The sequence below is a fragment of the Gossypium raimondii genome, chromosome 5 (assembly GCF_025698545.1).
Source record: "Gossypium raimondii isolate GPD5lz chromosome 5, ASM2569854v1, whole genome shotgun sequence".
Lineage (NCBI taxonomy): Eukaryota > Viridiplantae > Streptophyta > Magnoliopsida > Malvales > Malvaceae > Gossypium > Gossypium raimondii.
Window position 1 is genome coordinate 47313796 of NC_068569.1, and position 14084 is coordinate 47327879.

A 14084-nucleotide genomic window follows, 5' to 3' on the forward strand; every position below is an offset into this window, starting at 1 on the left:
AATATTGTCTAAGAAAGTTCAAAAAGGAAAAATCCAAAGTCATAACAAAACCTAATTACACAAAACCCATGAAACACATTCTATAATAGATTAGCAACTAATCTTTTGATAATCGAAATTATTCAAGCTTACATACTTTAATACTTGCAAGCATGTTAAAATCTCAAAAGTACTAGTTATCTTAAATTATCATGCAAAACATTTACTAACATCACATATAAAAAAATTGGAAAAGATTTTTTTTAAAAGAGAGAAAAAAAAAGAAAGAAAAATGGGTGTTAAGATTACTCCTTATCCTTCATTTCAACATAAAATGATGCAATTCAAGAATGTTATTGACTCCTTACTTGCATTTTACAAATATATATATATATTTAAAAAATAATAATAAGGATAGGCACTCTAATAAGGTGCAGTCTCAATATTATTTTTCATACTCTGTTACCTTGATTACAATCACAACCCCAGTGAGTGAGTATGTGTGTGTGTGTTTGAAAGAAACTTATGATTTTCACAAAAGTATCCCCTACCCCCTACCAAATTAGGATATTGTCCTCAATGTCAAAATCATGAGTGAAGTTTAGAGGATATCACCTGTGATAGTTGGTCAAGATTGCTACAACTGAAACACGAAAATGTAGATATATATATATATATAAATATCAATATAAGTTAAACCCAAAAGTTGGATAATGTCACAAAGACAAAGTTAAATCCATTTCTTGTTTATCAAAATCTCTTTTCCTTTTTCTTGATTCAACAATCTGTTGAGTGATTAGATCTGGATGATACTTAAAAGCTTGAAGCTTAACAAATAGTTCATCAACAGTTGTAGCTGCAATCAAGACATTTCTTCCCTCTAAAAACAGAAATCCACTTTCCACAACATTATCTAAAAATGAGAGCAAATTTTTATAATAACAATTAACATTAAGCAAACCAATGAGTTTTTTATGTTTGAAGAAAGATGACCTAGAGGTTATGCAAAATATTTCCTCTAATGTACCAAAACCTCCAAGTAAGGCAATGAATGCATCAGCAGTGTCAAACATAATTGCTAATCATTCAGGAATACTCCAAATTGGTAATTCTCTACCGAAGGTTGGTCCACATAGTGCATTTTTTTTAACGTTCTTGGGATTATTCCCAAAATTGTACTCCCTTTAACGTATGCTGATGTAGCCACTAGTCCCATTAAACCCATACTTCCCCCTCTATAGATTAGCTTTATTTTTTCATCGGCTAGCACTTTGCCCAATTTTATAGCCATATCTATAAGAGTTTTATCTTTTCCCAGATAAGATCAACAAAAAAACACAAAAATTTTCATACTTTCGCATTGAAGTACTTGCCAAGTTTTTTTAGTGTCTGAATGTAAATAAGGAAGTGTAAAAACCCGATAGTCAAGGGTGTCAGAAAGTGCATTTTCGAGACTCCGTTCCTATAAATCAGACTCGTAAATATTTATTAAAAATATTTATGAAGTTAGTTGTGTAGTTAATTAGGTTTTGGTTAAGTGAATTTGCATGAATTAAGATTAATTAGGTATAAGGACTAAATTGCATATGTAACATCCCAAAAATCGGGGGTTAGTAGAATCGGGTTTGTGAATTGAGAGAGAGTGGCATGCCTTGTTTTTTAAAATAAATATTTCAAAATTATATCAAGAATGAGTTATTGGATTGATGGTTAAACGTTAGTGAATTTATCCTTGAGGTCCTAATTTCAATTCCCTTCCCATGCAAATAATTTAATTTTTTGACAAAAACCTCTTTTTTTAATGTATGGGTCATCCAAGCCTAGTTAACCTGGGTATAAATATTATTTTTTTACTAATAATCAGCCTTTAAACCTCCTCCTCATTGCCCTAGATGTTCCTCTCCTCCTCTCATTCTCTTTGATTTTAATTTTTTTCCTTTCCTCCATTGTTGCCGTCGCCTACACCTAGTTTTACCATCTCTTTCCTTTTTTTTTCCTTTTTCTTTTTGCCACAAGATTTGTTAACATATTCTCCACCATATTGCTGTCATTTTTCCTCATTAAAATTAGCCCCAAATCTGAAATCTTGAACTCCAAGGTCAATCCCGAACATTGCCAAGAAAGTGCCATTGTCATTTCTCTCGACTAGCTTGGCTAAGGTCTATTCTCTCTTCAATTTCTTAATTAATATTGTCCATTAAAAACCTAAATTTCCAGATCTGGAATTTGGGGGATTTTAAATGATTTCAAAAGTATTTTCCAGAATTTCAAAGCATTAAATTGAGTTCTTTAACCCTCCTAATAACCTTTTAAACCAATTTAAATTAGGGAAAAATGTTCTTGATCGATTGGCCATTCGAATCCCACAAATCGTGAAGCGTAAGTGCAATTGAGGGTAACAGTTCGTTATTTCGACATAGTTGTTGGGTAAAGATTTTGAATTGATTAAATGAAGGAATTTAATCATTAATTAGCTATTGATTTTCCAGTATATTATTGAATTAGGTGCCGACCCAAACACCCCAAATCATCCGTAAAGGCAATGAACGATTCTATATACGATTTGGATCAATACAGTGTAAGGAATCTAACTAGTTTGGATTCATAAAATAGTTATAATTTCAATGATTGGTTTGAACTCATAAGTGGGTGTTTGGGGGCTAGTTTAATGGTAAATTGGTTGAATTTATACTGGATTTTGGTATAGGTTCGTTTAAGGAATTATTAAGGAAAATTGGAAGATTCGCTAGTGTGCTGCGAGGAAGCGAAAAATAGGGTGTGGGTCTTAAACTCATAAAATTGTTTGAAAATGTTAAATATCATGTTATATTTGATAAATTAGCTTGCTGATTGGATTGTTTTAATAGCCAAATTATTGATTTTGTGAGTGGCAGAACCTGATATGTTTCGAGCCTTAAAAGATTGACGTGTTGGCAAAATTGCTAGTTTGATAGTATGGATGTTTGATTGAGTTTGTAATTGCATATTTGAGTTATGAGATATGAGAATGTTTGACTGAATGATATAATGTGTTGAGATATTAAGCTTATGTATGATTTAAATGCATGAGATATTTGTTATATTGTGTACTGAAAAGGGTGTTATTTATGCACAAATAAAAATCCGTAAAGTATGTGAAATTGAACGATATTGATTGATACCAACACAATGGTAATTTGAAAGATTGGAAGACTGTTTCCATTTACTGAAAGTATGTGATTATTGAGGACGTGTTGAGCATGTCAAATGAATGTGAAAAGTATTGAGATATGAATATGTATGAGATTGTGTGACATATTGCATATGCATTGGGTTGAGATTTTGTGGTTGACGGTGGAGTTCCATGGAGTACCGGCAGCATATTATGTCCGCATTATTTGTAGTCAGTGCACTGCACCTAGAGTACCAAAGGGCTTGTCGATTTTATCGCATATTATATGTTATTGGCTATTGTATCGTACTATTTGATATCCGGCAGATTTTTTGCATTATTTATTATTCAGTGGTTTTACCACATCTAGCTATGCTCATAATGTTTTGGAGTTTGGCAGACAGGTTCTAGGGAACTCGTGGTGTGTAGCGGATGGTATGGGTAGGAACCTTTTTGCATTGCATTATGTGCACGACATATTTGAATGTTATTGACTTATGTTATGCATTGTATTTTGTTGTTTTGAATAGTATCGAAATTAATGATTGTTACTCGAATGAATGATGACCTATGCTCATACACCGTTTGACATCAATTTGATAATGGCTATGTAATGACATGAAATTCCTATGATGGTTCTGTTTTCTTCTGTTAATTCTAATATGTTTCACTGTATTTAATGTTTTTGCCCGTTTAAATAATTATTCGACTCACACTGAGCTTTTCATAAGCTCACCCCCAATAGTAACTTTTCAGGTAAACCTCAAAATTAGGACCAGACTCAGCATTCGGAGAATCAACTTGGACCTCGGATTATTATTATTTAATTAAGAATTATTAAGTCTTTATTGGTTTTGGCTCGTAATTTTTAATTATTTCTGGTCTGTGGCTTGATAACTTTTCTTTTGGGGATTTTTGCATGCATGGATTACTCAAGCACAATAACCGGATAATGCATGATATCTGGCTTAAGGAAAATTTGATACTGTTCCCTAGTTTCCACTACATTGCAATGGAACTATTTTTGAAAAACAAATCGATAAGGCAACTAATTTTCCAAAATGACTTGAAAAATGGTTTTTCCACTGCATTAGTTTAACTTCAAGTTTTTTTTTAAAAAGAGCAACAACCAAACGGTTTTTCTAAACCAGCACTGTCAACATTAAAATGAATCCTAAGCATACACGACCTAATGAATGAATGCTTTTAAGATAACTCAAAGTACAACTACGGTTTTCTCTAAAATGAGTTTATTTAAAGTCATAAAAAGTAACGTAAGTTAGCTTAGCCATTTTGGTGGCTAATGTAGCCTTCTCAATCTAGCCATAACGTCTAGGCCGGGTTTGGGTGGTTACAACATAAAGGGTGAAAGTTGAATTATAGATTAAAGAAAATTTAAAGTGACTAAAGAAGCAATTATGTCATTGTCTTTTAAGGACGTGGCATAAGTGTAAATTATTATATATATTATTAATAAATTAAAGTTAAAATATATATTATAATATTTTTTACTTAATACTTAAGTAAATATATATAATATCATAATAAAGTAATTATAATAAAAAAATGAATAAGTAAATGAAATAAAGAAAAAGAAAGAAAGTAAAACGAAACAGATAGGAAAGAAAGAAAAATAAAAAGAGAAAGAAGAAAGAAACAGACGCAAAAGCTTAGGGGTTTAAAAGTTCCAAGTTCAATTGGTTAGTCAATTTAGTCCATTTTTCTTGTAATTTTTATGTTTTTGGAATCCCGGTGTTAAGTACTACCCGACCTATGTCAAAATTTTAGCGACTAAATTGTAGAATAAATTGTAAATTTTGAATAATAGGGACTAAATTGTCAAAATTTCAAAATTTAGGGATTTAAGTAAAAATAGGAAGTTAAATTTAGTTTAAAGTAAAATTTGTTTGAAAATATAGGATTAATTGTAAAGAAATAAAGTTAGTCTCGGTTTAGGGACTAAATTGAAAATTAGGAAAATATTGAGTAAAAATTGAAATATGCAATATGAAATTGAATTATGTTGTATTGATGAATTTTAATTGTTTGAATTCTGTAGCTAAGTCGTGCCGGAATCCTCAACTAAATAGGGGAAAGATAAAGTTGACGTGGAATAGCTCGGAATTCCTGGTTTGTATTTCTATAATCCGAACTTAGTTATAAATTTGTTATAATTCAATTTAATGCATATGGTAAGTGTTGAGGTGAGTATTTGGGACTTGATATTGAATTGAATTAAAGTTGATTGAATTGGATTGAATTGATATATGTATAAATATTATGAATATATATGTGTAAATATGATAATTGGATATTGGTTGTATTTGGAAAGTGAATTGGAACCCTATTAACTGTATTGGGCAGAGTCAGATATAAATGCCATGCCATAGGATTGGAAGAGATCAGGGATTTCTTCGACTTCGAGTCGATGATGCACTAGGTGCCAATTTACTTCGGTTTAACCAATGAGACACTGGGTGTCAATTTATTACTTCGGATTTATTCGATGAGACACTGGGTGTCAATTTATTACTTCGAATTATTCGATGAGGCAATAGGTGCCAAACTGGTGTGTTTGTTGGATCCGTGTATTTGTTCGAATTTGAGTCGTGTTAATAGGGGTAATTAAATAAAATAGTACTATGATTGATATTGGATGATATTGTATGAGAACTGAAAATGGGATAAAGAATCGAAACATGAAAATGAGAGACATGAATTATGTATTCATGAATTTGATATTGTTATTGTTTCAATTGATATGTGGATTAAATTGTGAAAAGCTATTATGTATAACAAGTGATGAAAATTGAATATGGTATAAAATGAAGTATTTATGTTTTGAGTATTGAATAGTTAATGTTATTGTATAAATAAAATGTGGTTTAAAATATTCAATTGTATCTATTATATTGTTGCCTTTAAATATTCGGATTATAGAAATACCACTGAGTTTTTACTCAGCTTACGATTTTGTTCTCCGTGCGTAGGTTAGGTACTTAATTTTTGATCATCGATTCAGCATCTAACAACGATCCCAAACTCAAATGTGGTGATGTCTATCTTTTGTGTCGGCATGTACCTAGGGTGTCTAAATAATAGTTATTTTGTGGTTTGATTGTAAATGAGGTTATAAGCTTAATATTGGTTGGCATATACATATGAATATGTGTTTGTGTTTGAAGTTATATTATGGCACGTTAAATTTATGTTTAAATATTTATAAACTAGGAAAAATGGATTAAATTAGGTATGTTTATAATTTGGACTTGAATAATGTTTTGATGATATGTTTTGATGATATAAATGTGGTACCAATGAGGGTACATTGGTCAAGCACCTAGGATGGTTGTTTTGATATGATTTGAATGTGTTTGATTGTGTTTTGAACTAGTTAAACGAATGAATTTTGAATTACATAATGTCCAAGCTTGCAGGGAATGGTAAACTTGCTTGAAGTACATTCTGAGTCCACACAGCCAGACACACGGGCGTGTGATTCGGCCGTGTGAGACACACGGCTAGCACACGAGCGTGCGAGGCCATTTTGAATGGGTACATAGCCTAGCACATAGGAGTATGGATTGGCCATGTGACCCAAGTCAGAGAGTTTATACGGGCACAGACACGGACTGTGACATAGCCGTGTGTCCCTATTTCAAATGCCCACACGGTCTAAGACACGGGCATGTCTCCTGGCCACGTGAGTCACACGGCCTGGTCATACGCAGCTTTGAATTTTTTTAATATTTTTTAAAAAATTCCCTGAGTTTCTGAATTAGTCCTGACTTGTTTCTAACATGTATTTTGGGTCTCAAGGACTCGAATAAGGGACAGTATGTATGAGTTTAATTCGTTTTTGACCTAATATTATATGATTCAGAATGATTGAAATTTATGTCTGTTTGATCGGTAAACTCTGGTAATACTCTGAAACCTTATTCTGACGACAGATATGGGTTAGGGGTGTTACAGGGAGTAGTGAATTATATAATATTCGAACCCCACATAGAGTAATAATAAAAAAAGAAAGAGAAAATGAGATGTCAGGAAAAAAAATCAAACAAGTCAAAGGCAAATATTTCTCGAGAATAAAAATTCAAAAAGGAACATGTCAGAATTAATTATCAGTTACAAAAAAATAAATCCCGAGACAATAATACGGAAGAGAAAAAATCATCACACATGACAGAAAATCTAAAAATAGATAGTAATAAAATATCAATATTAACAATCATTTTTTTCTATTTTTTATTTTTATTTTTATTTTTTTCAAATAGTTGAAATCAAGATAAATAAAATTGATATAAACATCATGTAAAATGCACGAAACATATGATTATTGCAAATGAAGATTGAAAGTTGAGAATTATTTACAGTAGTTGTGATTGTGGCTCACATCCTCCTCCTGTTTTACGTCCAGTAACAGCTTAAACGCCTTCTATGAGTCAAGGATCAGCTTTCCATCCAGTTTTCCTATAAACTGGCAAACAGGGTCTTTTATCATTAGATCCATTCATATTGGAACTGAGACCATAAATCGAGAATTTCTTTTTGCATAGCTCCACTAGGATGGGTCTCAAGAGACATTTGGATATCTCTAAAATTCTCCTTACACAATCTATCTGTAATGAATATTATTTTATCTTCTCAATTTACAGTGCCATCCAAATAGATCGATACTAACCATTACAGGTCCATCTGGCACACTGGTGACAAATCACTCCAAGGCGCTTTGCTCTTCGCTTTCTTGCATAACTACTCCTACCTGTGCCAGGTAAATGCAAAAAAGGAAGATACTCCTCAAATCATACATTTCCTTTAATGATCACTTCAATGTCTATAGGCATGCCCTTATGCATGAGCATCCTTAATCTCTCGTATCTAACCTTGTAAAGTTTCATTATCATATTTCTAAGGAGACAAGAAAATCATTTGTGCAACTTTGAAACAATGTTATCCATTTTGAAAACAAAAAAAGTTTGAAAAAATGATTAGAGTACTTTGGAAGCAAAGAAAACGATATGGTAGAAAAGAGTAAAAGGTTTTGAATTGGAGAAAATTTAAAAGTAAGAATATACAATATCAGTTTTATAGGTAGCTGATGGGACTGACTATAAATCCACGGAGTACTGTTATTCGCTATTTAATCGGGGTAAAAAAAGAGAATTGAAATAAATAGTAACAATAAAAACGATAATAATATTTATAATAATATAAACTCCTAATTAGTAAAATATATATTTACACCTAAACATTCTTGTAACAAGGATCGGAAAGACAAACAATTTCATCTTGAGCAAATTGATTTTTTAGGAATAATTTCAGTCTTTGTCCATTTACCTTGAATACATTACCATTGTTTGGATTCTCAATGTCGACTGCCCCATGAGGGTACACATGTATTATAACAAATAGATCACTCCACCTTAATCTTAGTTTTCCAAGAAATATGAGAAGTCTGGAGTTATAGAGCAAAGCCTTTTGTCCAACATCAAATGTCTTTCTTAACATCATCTTATTATGAAAACCTTTGGTTATTTTTTATTTATCTTTGAATTCTCATAAGCATAGTTTCTAAGTTCTTCAAGTTCATTAATTTGCAACTTTCACAACTTAGAAGCACCATCAAGATTGGGATTAAGTATTTTAATTGCCCAATATGCCTTATGTTCAATTTCCATAGGTAAATGACAAGGTTTTCCATAAACTAATCAGTAGAGAGACATGTCTAATCATGTTTTGAAAGTAGTTCGGCAAGCCTATAATGCATCATTAAGTCTCAAAGACCAATCTTTGCAAGTTGGGTTAACCTTTTTTTCCAAAATGTTCTCAATCTCCCTATTTGCAAGTTCTACTTGTCCATTTGTCTGAGAATGATAAGGGGTTGCAACTGTGTGTGTAATGGTATATTTCTTCAATAATGATTAAAAAATTTTGTTGCAAAAATGTGTGCCCCCATCACTTATAATAGATCGTGGAATCCCAAATCGACTTAAAATATTTTCTTAAAAACTTAATAATTGTTTTGTGATCATTATTTTGAATGGAATTGCCTCTATCCATTTTGAAACACAATCTATTGCAACGAATATGTATAAGAAACCAAAAAATGATGGAAAAGGTCCTATGAAGTTAATACCCCAACAGTAAAAAATTTCTACCACCAAAATCGAATTCAAAGGCATCATGTTTCGTTTTGAAATGGATCCATATTTTTTGTAATTTTCACATGATTTGCATAAATTATAAGTGTCCTTAAATAAGGTTGGCCAATAAAATCCACATTTTAAATTTTTTGTAGCAGTTTTCTTGGATTAAAAATAACAACCACATGTCTTAGAATGACAAAAATTAATGACACTATGTACCTCATTGTCAGGTATGCATCTTCGAAAAATTTGATTAAAGCAGTATTTGAAAAAATATGGATCATCCCAATAAAATTTTTCTACTTCAGAAAAGTTTTTCCCTTTATCTTGTAAACTCCACTAAGAAGGAATTTTTCCTGTCACAAGAAAATTAGCAATGTTAGCAAACCATGGTATAAAAGAGATATTTAAAAGTTGCTCATCAGGAAAACAAGTCTTGACAAATGGTCAGCCACAACATTTTCTACTCCTTTATTATCTCAAGTGGTGATGTTGAATTCTTAAAGAAAAAGAGCCCACCTAATCAACATGGGTTTGGCATCCTTTTTGGAGAGAAGATATTTTAAAGCTGTATGATCACTAAAGACAACAATAAATGATCCAACAATGTATGATCTAAAATTTTCCATTGCAAAAAACTACAGCAAGTAATTCTTTTTTAGTAGTAGAGTAATTCATTTTAGCACTATTTAAATTTTTACTTGCATAATAAATGACATATGGTTTCTTATCTTTCCTTTTTCCTAACACAGCACCAACGACATAATCACTAGCATTACACATTACTTCAAATAGTAAAGATCAATCAGGGGGTTTCATAATAGGAGCAGAAGTAAGAATACTTTTAAGTTTTCCAAAAGCCATTTCATACTTTTTATTCCATTCAAACACACTATCCTTTAGTAAGAGATAACACAAAGGCATAGATATATCAATAAATTTTTTTATAAATCTCCTATAAAATCTTGCGTGTCCTAAAAATGACCTAATGTCCTTTACAATTTTTGGTGTTGGAAAACGAGCGCCATTCAAGCCTTAGCCTTTTCAAAAGCAGGGATTCTTGTCTACCTCAATCCCTTTTGAAGAAACTATGTGTCCCAAAACAATTCCTTTAGTGACCATGAAATGACACTTTTCCTAATTAAGAACAAGATTCTTTTTTTCTTTACATCAGATTAAAACCTTTTCTAAATTGGATAAGCAATCATCAAATGAATCACCAAAAATAGAAAAATCATCCATGTAGAGTTTTAAAATGTTTTCAACCATATCACTAAAAATACTGAGCATGCATCTCTGAAATGTGGCTGGTGCATTACATAATCTAAAAGGCATCCTTTCATATGTAAAAGTGCCAAAAGGACATGTGAAAGTGCTTTTCTCTTGATCCTCAAATGAAATTGCAATTTGGTTATACCCAGAACATCCTTCTAGAAAACAATAAAATTCATGCCCTACAACTATTTCTAAGATTTGATCCATGAAGGGTAAAGGGAAATGATATTTTCTAGTCATTAAATTAAGTTTCATGTAGTCAATGCACATGCACCAACCAGTAACAGTCCTAGTTGGGATCAATTCATTATTTTCATTTTCGACTACAGTAACCCCAGATTTCTTGGGTACAACTTGGGTAGGAATTACCCATTTGCTCTCAGAAATAGGACAAATGATTCAATTACCCAAGAGTTCAATAACTTCATTTCTCACTACTTCTTTCATATTAGGATTAAGCCTTCATTGCATTTGTCTAAAGGGGTTTAGCATTTTCCTCTGAATAAATGTTAGGTGTGCAAATCAATGGGTTAATTACTTTTATGTCAGCTATGGTCCATCCTAATGCATTTTTATGCATATTCAGAATTTTCAATAGCTTAAGTTTTTGGTGTGCATTGAGTTTTGAGGAAATTATGACTAGAAAAGTGTCATTTTCACCCAAAAATGAATATTTTAGATCACATGGTAGTTGTTTCAAATCAAGCTTGGGGTGTTGATCAACTGATGGTGTTAAAACATCTGTAGTTGTTAGGCGTTCCTGAAACTTTTGTTTCCAATAAAAGTTCTTATCTTGTCCCTGAAAAGAATTTAACATAGAATCAATACATGAATTTTTTGTTTCGTCATCAATTTCAAATTCAATTAAATAATTTTCCAAATGATTGAATAATTTGGAATTGATGAATTGTTCATGGACAAGTTGTTCAATGAAGTCCACTTTATGTACATCAAAATCTTCAGGAGGCTACTTACAAACATTAAACACATTTAATTCTAATGTCATGTTTCCAAAAGCCAAATTTAGAACCTCATTCCTGCAACTAAGCAAAGCATTAGAAGTTGCAAGGAATGGACGACCTAAAATAACAGGGATTTGTACAATAGAATTTGAGACAGGATGTGTGTCCAAAACAATAAAATCAACTAGAAAATAAAATTTGTCAATCTGAACCAACACATATTTTACTATCCCTCAAGGAATTTTGACAGATTAATCAGACTAAGGTGTAACAGATGTTGGCTTAAGTTCACCTAAACCTAACTATTGATAAACAGAGAAAGGCAAAAGATTAACACTAGCACAAAGGTCAAGCACAACACGCTCTATTATAGTGTTCCCAGTGATGCATGAAATTGTAGGGCAACCAGGATACTTATATTTAGGTGGAGTGATATGCTGAATGATTGAACTCACATGTTCAGTTAAAAAGGCTTTATTTTGCAATTATGTTTCCTTTTAACTATGCACATATATTTCAAAAACTTAGCATATGATGGAACTTGTTTAATCACATTCAATAAAGGAATATTAATCTTAACTTGTTTGAAAATTTCTAAAATTTTAGCATTTTGATTCAAATTCCTTTTTGGCTGCAATCATTTAGGGAAAGGTATAGAACTCTCACATTTTTCCTTGTCTAGGTAATCAAAAATTTTAGGCTTACCATCATCCTTACCACTAATTTGTGGAGCAAAAGAGAGCTCTTGACTTTGGAAGGAATGGTCTTGTTGATGGCCTTCCCACTTAGAAAAGTTGTGGTAGAATTCATATCTTCTTTTCGGATTTCCTTGGTACAAGAAACATGGCATTGAGTAGAAGGATTAGGTTACGGTTGAGCAAGAAACGTACCTTTTTCGTGAATGCACAATGAGGCTGTCAACATAGAAAGTGTGTTCTTGATTTCATTGATTTATGAAGTCTGATTGTTGACATTTGTTTGCGTCTGCATGAATTCTTGCAATGTCTCCTCTAAACTTTTAACATGCGAAGACGGTTGGGTCAGACTGTTGGGAGGTTTTGGAGGTTGGGGGAAATGAGCACGATTATTATCCTGCCAGCTAAAGTTAGGATGGTTTCTCCATTGAGGGTTGTAAGTGCTTGAGTTTTGAGGATGAAAGGGTTTTTTGAATGTTTCCACAGTATTTGCTTGATCATGCAACATTTCTTTGAAAAGTGAAATGTTTGGGTATTCCACAGTAGAATGTCCCATGATTTCACAAATACCACAATTTTCTTCAATTTTTCCTGGTGTAATTTCTTGTATTATCCTAAGCTCTATGGCTTCAACCTTTTTAGTTAAACTAGCCATCCTAGGACTTAGATCATCTTCTTGACTAAGGTGATATTTTCCTTTATTATTAGCAAGATTCTATCTAATGGAACCTTCAGAAGGGTTAATATGTGCCAAGATTATGAATTTTCTACTAAATGATCCATGTTCTTTATCAAGGAACTCTCTGTTACACATTGTCTCAACAAATTGGTTAGTTTTAGGAGTTAAACCTTCATAAAGAAGCTTAAAGTCCACCAATTATCAGAACCATGATGTGGGCAAGAACTTAACAAATCTTTGAAACGTTCCCAACAATGAAAAAATGGTTCATTTGAATTTTGCAAGAAATTATGAATCTGTTGTGTTGGAAAATTTTCTTTAAAAATTCAGTTTGCATTTCTTGCCAAGTACCAATTGGTCTTGTCTTTAAATTGTTAAACCAATTTTTTGCCTTAGCTTTTAAAGAAAGAGGAAATAATTTGAGTTTATCAATTTTATTAGCCCAAGTTGGATCATTAAAGGTGGCACATACTTTATCAAAATCTTTAAGATGTAAGTAAAGACTTTCATACTCTAAGCCATGAAAATTAGGAAGTAAAGTTATCGTACCAAATTTGAACCGAAAGTTATTTGCATTCAAAGGCAAAACAAAGCAAGAGGCTATTGAGTTTCAAGGAGGTTGCAAGTAATCACGCATGGTGTGCACTTATTGAATCTCATTTTCATTAGGAGCTCTTCCAATCTTATCTATGATTGGTGAATGTGGAGGTGTCTCAATCAAATTACCAACAACAGTTTCACAGTTTTTTCTAACTAAACAATAAGAATTGAAATCAGGATGCCAAAAAGCATAAACAAAATAGGCAGTAAAACCAGCCAAATATATGTATAGAAAAAAGAATACTTATAAACTTGTCACCTAAATCTTATCTTCTCCGGGAACGGTGCCAAAAATATGACAATGACTTTCTAGGTCTACAACCCAAGTGCAGGTTATATTCAAGTAATAAAATCTCAGGAGTCCAAGATCGATCCACAGAGAAGTTGATTAGAACTTACAAGATTACTAGTATTATGCTACAACAGAAATTTAACACTTAACTTTGGAATAAGTATTGGTAATGAAATGAGTTGCTAGAAACACTAAAAATAAACAATCAATGCAAGAAAATAAAAACAAATACTGGAAGATAATATGTTGGGGTTAGAGGATGAACTCTTGGTTTTATATTAAGATTAAAACTTAATACT

At 32.0% G+C, this 14084-nt stretch overlaps 1 non-coding gene and 1 pseudogene across 1 annotated transcript; one reads left to right on the top strand and one right to left on the bottom strand.

The window, feature by feature from the left end:
• Positions 1–8892: 8892 nt before the first annotated feature.
• LOC105767102 (uncharacterized) lies at positions 8893–12329 on the bottom strand (annotated as a pseudogene).
• Positions 12330–13097: 768 nt separating this feature from the next.
• Positions 13098–13200, top strand: LOC128041451 (small nucleolar RNA R71). Its single transcript, XR_008196473.1, has one exon. It is a non-coding gene; the product is annotated as a small nucleolar RNA R71 (small nucleolar RNA).
• The last annotated feature ends 884 nt before the right edge of the window (positions 13201–14084 follow it).